Source organism: Poromitra crassiceps (assembly GCF_964638095.1).
Source record: "Poromitra crassiceps genome assembly, contig: HAP1_SCAFFOLD_1536, whole genome shotgun sequence".
In the NCBI taxonomy this organism is placed as follows: Eukaryota; Metazoa; Chordata; class Actinopteri; order Beryciformes; family Melamphaidae; genus Poromitra; species Poromitra crassiceps.
The window spans coordinates 1-9420 of record NW_028150876.1 but is presented as its reverse complement, the minus strand read 5'-3'; the positions used below and the strand labels follow the sequence as shown (position 1 = coordinate 9420).

Here is a 9420-nt window from a genome sequence, read left to right as displayed (position 1 = left end):
GCTTTCTTGTGTACAGCACCCGGGGCCATCTTCAAACGTTGTCATCACTGCTCAGGGTGACAGAGGCTACACAAATGTTCCTAACGCTCATGAGTCCTGTCTTCTGTTCTCTTTGCTTCTGCCATCTCATCACATCATCTACTGCAGGGAAAGAGAGGCTTTTTTCAGAGTTGATCAACACTGACACTTTTCTTTGGATTAAAATCACCCTCAATTACAACAAATACAGACACAAGGGCCACTCATTTATTCATTCACTCACACTCACTCCCATCCATCCACACGGAATAAGGTTATTATCAGCTATGGAAATCCATTCATCAAGTCTATTCGCAGCTGACAGCCCGGGAGGTCACTGACGCAGCCTCAGGTATCAGTTCAATCTCCTCTTCTCTAATTACACTCCTGTAGTTTTCATAAAAGTAATTCCACCAAATGTCAATTCACGACTGCTTTCGGCAAATTGATGAGAGGATTAGGTATGAGATTGGTGATTTTAGATGAGATAAAAGCACGTGAGCTAGCTAGTTAAAATAGGTTATCTTTATTCAACCGTACACAGTAATGTTTGTGAATCATGTTCTATGGCTAAAGAGCTAAGGCTTCCCCCCCACCGTTTTCCACACTGCATTTTGGCGAGCTGCGGTACCAACCAAACACAACCACATGTTGAGCCGATCAGGTCCGTTAACACCACTGGCCTCTAAACACGACGCAGTCCTACATATGGGAATATGGGGAATGACAGATGTGCCATTGGAATAACGCATCACCGTCACACCACGTGTCAGCTACATGATCATGTATATCACCATGTGTCAGCTACATGATCATGTATAACACCATGTGTCAGCTACATGATCATGTATAACACCACGTGTCAGCTACATGATCATGTATAACACCACGTGTCAGTTACATGATCATGTATATCACCACGTGTCAGCTACATGATCATGTATATCACCACGTGTCAGCTACATGATCATGTATAACACCACGTGTCAGTTACATGATCATGTATATCACCATGTGTCAGCTACATGATCATGTATATCACCATGTGTCAGCTACATGATCATGTATATCACCACGTGTCAGCTACATGATCATGTATAACACCACGTGTCAGCTACATGATCATGTATAACACCACGTGTCAGCTACATGATCATGTATATCACCACGTGTCAGCTACATGATCATGTATATCACCACGACTGATGTTAGATGAGGATGAAAGACTGTCAGGAGAAAAGGTCTAGTTGAGACTGCTGACAGTGGGATATTTACAATTACCTGTAACAAGTCTGTAACGGTGAATCTCCCAACCTGTAACAAGTCTGTAACGGTGAATCTCCCAACCTGTAACAAGTCTGTAACAGTGAATCTCCCAACCTGTAACAAGTCTGTAACAGTGAATCTCTCAACCTGTAACAAGTCTGTAACAGTGAATCTCTCAACCTGTAACAAGTCTGTAACGGTGAATCTCAACCTGTAACAAGTCTGTAACAGTGAATCTCAACCTGTAACAAGTCTGTAACAGTGAATCTCTCAACCTGTAACAAGTCTGTAACAGTGAATCTCTCAACCTGTAACAAGTCTGTAACAGTGAATCTCCCAACCTGTAACAAGTCTGTAACAGTGAATCTCCCAACCTGTAACAAGTCTGTAACAGTGAATCTCCCAACCTGTAACAAGTCTGTAACAGTGAATCTCTCAACCTGTAACAAGTCTGTAACAGTGAATCTCTGAACCTGTAACAAGTCTGTAACAGTGAATCTCTCAACCTGTAACAAGTCTGTAACAGTGAATCTCTCAACCTGTAACAAGTCTGTAACAGTGAATCTCTCAACCTGTAACAAGTCTGTAACAGTGAATCTCTGAACCTGTAACAAGTCTGTAACAGTGAATCTCTCAACCTGTAACAAGTCTGTAACAGTGAATCTCTCAACCTGTAACAAGTCTGTAACAGTGAATCTCTCAACCTGTAACAAGTCTGTAACAGTGAATCTCCCAACCTGTAACAAGTCTGTAACAGTGAATCTCCCAACCTGTAACAAGTCTGTAACAGTGAATCTCCCAACCTGTAACAAGTCTGTAACAGTGAATCTCCCAACCTGTAACAAGTCTGTAACAGTGAATCTCCCAACCTGTAACAAGTCTGTAACAGTGAATCTCTCAACCTGTAACAAGTCTGTAACAGTGAATCTCCCAACCTGTAACAAGTCTGTAACAGTGAATCTCAAACAGGCAGAGGCAGAAAGAGAGCCTCAATGTCCTGGGAGGTCAGAGAGCATATTGTTTTGGCTTGGAATTGCATGAGAAGTCCTAAGGCATACTGAGAGACGAGAGGGAGAAGTCCCAGCCGCATCATCACAACGGCCGCACTTGGATGACGTTGACCTCCGAGGCGTCGCCGCCCCTGGAGCTCACGTCCAGGTGGTGGAGGTCATCGCTGGTGATGATGAAGACGATGGAGGAGGAGCTGAAGGTCACCCTCTTTTTGGGCCGGTCCCTGCTGCCGCATCCGCCGGACACCACGATGGGACGGATGGGGCGCTTGACGGGCGCCAGGGGGCGCTCTTTCATGCTGTGCTGCAGCCAGGAGAGTCGCGAGCAGAACAGCTGTAGCAAACAGCGCCGGAACTGTCAGACAATGGGAGGGGAGGAGAGAGGTAAAAGGAAAAAGAAGACCAGTATTAAACACAGGGGTGAAATAGCACACTTACCTCTCTCTTTTGTCAGAGCAAGACTAATCCTAACCCCAACCCTAACCTTAACCCTAACACAAGATATCAGACTCTCAGGATGACCGCAAGCTAAACCTAAGCTACACACGTACAATACGTATTTAGGCTTGGCTAAATATACATAGTGCACCTGCATAAAAACAAATAAATACGAAAATACAGAAGAACTGTTACAGGAATATGCACACACACACACACACACACACACACACACACACACACACACACACACACACACACACACACACACACACACACACAGGTTTCACTTACTCCTTGAGGCCATTTGCACCTGGCACTAACAGTTTTCTGTGATCAGATTGTAATCAGATTGTGCTCGACCACTTGGAAAGTACAGCTGTAAACGCCGCCAAGACGCATTGAGGACGGATTGCGATCTGTTGGCCAAACCACCTCCGGAGGTGGCGCAGGGACGCATTGTGACCAATGCGTCCCTGAGTAGATAATTGAGATGCTCTAGATTCAGCGTGTTTGCTCAGATTCATTCCTGGTGTCAGGTGTGGTCACTGGTGGGAAATATACTGACAAGAAGTACACAGGGAGATGGACCAATCAAAACTTGGCTGAACCTCTTCACCACCAGCCACTAAGAAGAAGCCATGTGGGGCCACCAACATGCACAGGTCTCTAGTGCAGCTACGAATCCCATTGAAGCCACTGCTTATCTCACCTTTCTGCTCATGACGAGATAGATGAGGGGGTTGTAGGCCGTGCTGGACTTGGCAAAGAAAGAGGGGATGATGGCTGCCGTGGGAGACACCATGCTCTTCCTGCCAAAGGCCGCCATCATGGACACCACGGCGTACGGCGTCCAACACACCAGGAAGGAGGTGATCATCAGGAGGAACATCACCGCCACCTTCTTCTCATACCGCAAGATCTTAATGATATGCACCGTCTGAAGGTCCTGGATGGAGCGCAGCTGCGAAGAATGAAGACAGGAGGGAGAAAGGAGTCAGATCCGAACTGTTATGGGGCTGGTGGTCAAAATGGTTAGAGCAGCTGTCTGGTGACCAGCGGGTTGCTGGATTGATACTTATCTTCAGTGATAGGTAGTTATCATCAAGTGTTTGGTCATGTGTACGAGTGTGTGTATGGTATCTGTGTCTGTGCACAGCAAATCTCACATTCTACTGGACCAATCGGCATTTAAAAAAGATGTGGTGGGTTATGATCCGGGGAAGGTCACGGGCAGGTCGTACAGTCCTGGAACCACCTGGAAAGTCCTGGAAACCAAGTACAAACCACCTCAGGCCCACACCCTGAGTCGGATTGGGCTGAATATTTGAATGATGGTGTGTTATGAACCGGGGAAGGTCATGGGCAGGTTGTAAAGTCCTGGAAACCATCTGGAAAGTCCTGGAAATCACCTGGATACCACCATAATTTCCAGACAAGCAAAAGGCGCAGTTGTATTGCTTTGTTACTATTTAACCCGGCCAACACCGGGTACATTGTTAGTGCAACATAAAAACACACCTCAGTGTGCTTCTCAATTACACTCAATTATGCTCAATTACTGCTCAATTACTGCTCAATTACTGCTCAATTACGCTCAATTATGCTCAATTACTGCTCAGTTACACAGGTGACGTTATGTCCCCAAAACAGATGACACAAACAACTGGATTCATAATCCCTTAGTAACCCCATTAATAACACTGTCATGTCTTGTAACATCCTATGCGTGTTGACAGTCTGTGGAGGTAGAGGGGCTACACAGCAGGAGGTTGAATGTTTGAGGAGGTTCAGGACCTTAAAAAGTTTGAACCTCTGAGATAGTGTTTGCCCATAGTGCTGCCCTTCGCAGTTGGGTATTGGCTAAGGCATAGTGGAGCCTGGCGGAGACCTTCCGAGTGCACTTTTCTAGTTGGTTATGGAATCATCGGGTCATTAAAACGTAACCTCGTACCTCGTTTATTGACTTGTCGCGGGCACTTGACACTGTAGATGACCCTCCAGCTAAACAGACTTGCACTAAAGGGATGAGATGAGAGAATTGCACGTGACCGGTTTCACGAGACTCCCTCAGAGACAGCAGACAGTCAACAGGAGCGGATAGAATCACACCAGGCTTCCATCCAACACCGGCTTTTGTTGACGTTCTACATTATTCATGAAACCAATGGCCTAAACACAACATCCCCAAGATCTACTGCATACTGAATACTTTTCACCAAGGGCCACATTTAGTAGGGTCATCTGTGGCACTTCCGTGACCGTGGAGAGCAAAGGTCCGTTTCTCAATGGATTTGTCATCTAGGAGGGTTAATAAACAAATTTAGCCGGGGTGTATTTTTTTAAAAAGGCGGGGAAAATATTTGAGAGACCAAAATCCAAAATGGCTGCCGTGGAAATGAACTTTTTAATGGTTTGACCTACAATGATGCACAATACATGGTTTCAGAGCTTATTCTGGTCAAGAAATACATATTTGGTGTTTATATAATGATTTGACCTATTTTTGACCTTCAAATCCGAGATGGCTGCCAATTTTGAGCTCTAAAAGGCAGTTTTTTCAAAACAACATCGTCATAGAGCCTTCATATTAGGCTTGAATGACAGGTCTTCTCATGATGAGTTGAATAATATACAGTATAAGTACACAGAAGTCATCTCTGAGGTCAATAAAGTCAATGTTTGTGTGTAAACAACAGTTGCTGATTTGCGGTTTCCCATTAAATAGGGTAGGCTACTGAGAATATGGTGTCCAGTTCATCCCATCACATTTTCATAATGAACCAAAAACAATTTTGCACTATAGCCTAACATAAAATAGTATTCTGTATGCAAAGCTAGCAAGGTTAGTTGTTGCTTGAGCTGAATTTAAAGGTCAAGTCAAAACAAACAATGAAATTAACTTCGAAATTAAAACTGAATCCTAGGCTACTAAATTTCATCAGCACACAGTAAAGGAAACTTGTCTTTGAACTCAGCTGACTGTCTAGTCCTAATCCCTGTTGCGCAATGTCCCTTTTCAGTGAAGTTTTAGTTTTTGTTAAGAGTATGGACTTTTAATCTTGACATTGTTGGTAGGCAATGGCCCTTTTTCAGTCAAGCATTTTCAGATTAGCTCAGTCAGTCTGTGAAGCAGTCAGTGTCAGCACTTGCGCGAGCTCGCTTTTTCTCTAACTAACGTTAACGTTACACACTTTAAGACACTTTGTTTGAGGATATCAACGTTATTCACTAGTCTAAAGATAGTTCTACCATCAAGAACATATAAAACAAAAGCAAAACATTTTTTTTTGCAGAAGTCATCATTGATATTTGGTGTTAGCTAACGTTAGGTAACGTTATTATTTTTAGCTAAAGTTAATGTTATCTGTCTCCACACTTCTGTCAACTGACAAAAATGCAATTCCAGCACGGGCCACACAGGGGCATGCTATTTGGGGAACCCTGATCTACTATTTATATGTTTTTATCTAGGCATTCATGAGTCTACAGTCCTTTCCCTCGCTTCGTTAAAGCGTTTCAAGTGTTTTAGAAAATAGTCCTCTGTAGGATTCAGAGTGTGAATTAGGGATGTGCGATGTCAGCCATGGTTCCACACTGAACCATCACGATGGTTCCAAACTGAACCATCACGATGGTTCCACACTGAACCATCACGATGGTTCCACACTGAACCATCACGATGGACGATGGCATCGTCGTTGGCCGGGGGGGAAGGGGTTACAAGTTCAATAGGGTATGTAGCACGCACCCAGCATGCGTCCAGGGGCTGGTGTTGAAACCAAAAGTAAGACTAGCGCGCACCCAGCAGAGAGAGGGAAGGGGAGGAGGAGCTGGTGTGGAAAGTTCTGGAAACAGAAAGTTAGACTGACCAGAGCGGAGGCTTTGTAATTGGCTGTGTTGGAAACTTGCCCTTCAATCAACTTCCATAATGGCAGAGGAGATTAACCTCGTCGCAAAAAAAGGGACCACTTCGCCTATCTGGCAGTATTTTGGATTTCACCCTGATGAGGATGGACAACCCAAAGATACTACTAAAGCTGTGCGCAGGAGTTTTTTTCCAACTGCACTCACCCGTGCGTCGTGGGTCAGTGCAGTTGGACTTTTTTATTATTTATTATTATCTGTAACATTTTAATTTGAAAAGTTCATTAATCACGACGGTCCGATGTAGAAGGCTCAGAGGTCGATGGGTGTCGGAAAACAATCACGATGCCATCGTCCATCGCACCAACCCTGTGAATACTTCTCTTTCGAGCGTTTCCACTCGATGTGATGAGTCGTGATGATGAGTCATGCAAAGCATGGCATCGGAGGTTGTTGAGGGATTTCCATGGAGTGTGCCATGGAACCAGAGACCATGGAGTGTGCCATGGAACCAGAGACCGGGGCCGCAGACAATTAACGAGTCGTCGCCTCGCACACTTCCTAAGATGTGGTAAATACTTAAGTAAGTAAAGCGATAGCAGCCGTGCCGCCGATAGACATCTGGGTCAGAGGATTAGAAACGTATAGTGCTGCGGGTCCCATTGACACAGTTGCTTACTTACACATTATCCTGTCCAAACACTCCCTCCCGTGCTCACCTGCTCAGGGGCAGAGGCAGAGGGATGGGCTGCAGAGACTCCTGCTGGAGCTCCCCAATTTCAATGGCAAAGGTAAAGTCCCAACGATTGTCACACACCTGAGTGTGCGAAATTTGTTCTCCGCATTTGACCCATCCCCTGGGGGAGCGGTGAGCGGCAGCGTGCGCCGCGCTCGGGAATAATTTGGTGATCTAACCCCCCAATTCCAACCCTTAGATGCCGAGTGCCAAGCAGGGAGGCAACAGGTCCCATTTTTATAGTCTTTGGTATGACTGGGCCGGGGATCGAACTCACAACCTCCCAGTCTCAGGGCGGACACTCAAACCACAAGGCCACTGAGCTGATGCACACAGACACCGGTTCTCCCACGCTATCACAGTGCATTATCAAGGTGAAATCTGAGTCAACTTTATCATCCTCACAAGCTGAGAAGAAGTAGTGTTTTTATTACCAGGCTGACTTAGTAAAACGGATGACATCGGTGACACCTAGATGCATTTTGAGGCAGCGTCGGCAGCACAGTCTATAACCAGCGCTGAATTTATTACAGAGGAGGACAATGAGCTACCAGTACCAAGTGATTTCCACTACACAGGAAGAGTCCTGCTGGTACAGAAGCATACGGCGAGAAAACAATGGGAGAGAGAGAGAGAGAGAGAGAGAGAGAGAGAGAGAGAGAGAGAGAGAGAGAGAGAGAGAGAGAGAGATGAACTTGGACTTGGCCGGTGACGGTCAAGGATTTTTTTTTTCTTCATAAAAAATAAAAACCAGAACAAAAGTCATACAATGAGGATAATAATAAATAATAAATTTAATCTGTAATGATTAGCAGCTCCACTGAAGCAAGCGGGTGTGAAATGTATTCATACATTCATTCATTTTCTTTTAGGGATGGGATGATATATATTGAAATCCAATATGACAATATGTATCGTATCGATTAATCACTATTACCTACATTTTATTCTGCTGTAGTAATCACAAATGAGACGCTTGACCATCACCATGATTGCACAAGCTCTCATCCAAATGATTATTGTCACTTTGTAAAGATTGTTTACATTTTTAATTGTTAGATTCTAGAAAGCCAATGCAATTGCTACAACGATTTGTGGCTCAGAAATAAACATAATTCTGCAGAGTCAGACTTTGTTATTGAACTTTTATTATCGCGGTTGTATCGAGACAGCAGCCTATCCCAGCATGCACTGGGTGGAAGGTTATAGACAGATGGCAGAGGATGTTTAGTGCCTTATTTGAGGGAGGGGAGAGTGTTACTAATTCACTTTTCCTGTCCAGACTCTAATCAGCGACTCTCCATTCACAAGCCTGCGTAAATCATTCAGATCATCAGTCTAACTCATTCATAATACATTAGACAAGTTAACAGAGAGAGAGGGGAGGGGGGGGGGGGGCACAGAACAAGCCCGTCTCTCTTACCATCCGCACTGTGTAGAGGATGTTCCCGTAGCAGTAGATCATGATGCCCACGGGCACGAAGAAGCAGGCCAGCAGGAAGAAGAGGGTGAAGGCGGCGTCGTTGGGGTCCTTGGACGCCCAGTCCAGGGAGCAGCCCAGCCGGTGGATCTCCAGGGTGTAGTGGTTCCAGCCCAGCAGCGGAGCGGCCGTCCAGGCCAGCGAGTAGAGCCAGATGTGGGCGATGGCCCGCCAGACCCAGGTGAAGTCCACCACCCGGGCGTGGACCACCCGGATGTAGCGCTCATAGGCCAGGGCTGACAGAGTCATGATGGAGACGATGCCTGGCACGGGGTGGGGGTGGGGGGTGGGGTGGGGGTGGGGGTGGGGTGGGGGGGGCAGAGAGAGGTTACAGCCACACTGAGTCATGCAGAGAGAGAGAGCGCTCGATACAGATTCTGGGTCAGTGGCTGCTTAGCATCCGTCTGGACTGAAAGAGTTTCACTGCAGTCTTTGTAAACAAACAAAAAGTACCAACGCAACACACTGTGACCATCAGGCATTCTGTTTCAGGACCGCTCAGTATGAGAAATCCTTGGAAGTCTCACAAAAAGGAGACCACTCACTCCAACACAAATCACAAGACCTACATCAGTCTCTGAACAGGCTTCTGTTCCCATGTTTTG

General features: G+C 45.6%; 1 pseudogene across 1 annotated transcript; it reads right to left on the bottom strand.

Moving 5' to 3' along the window:
- Positions 1 to 2376: 2376 nt before the first annotated feature.
- Positions 2377 to 9078, bottom strand: LOC310771933 (opsin-3 pseudogene; annotated as a pseudogene). The gene is made up of 3 exons: positions 8759 to 9078; positions 3445 to 3696; positions 2377 to 2649 (listed from the first exon to the last, which is right to left on the bottom strand). The product of its transcript is annotated as an opsin-3 pseudogene (transcript).
- Positions 9079 to 9420: the final 342 nt, after the last annotated feature.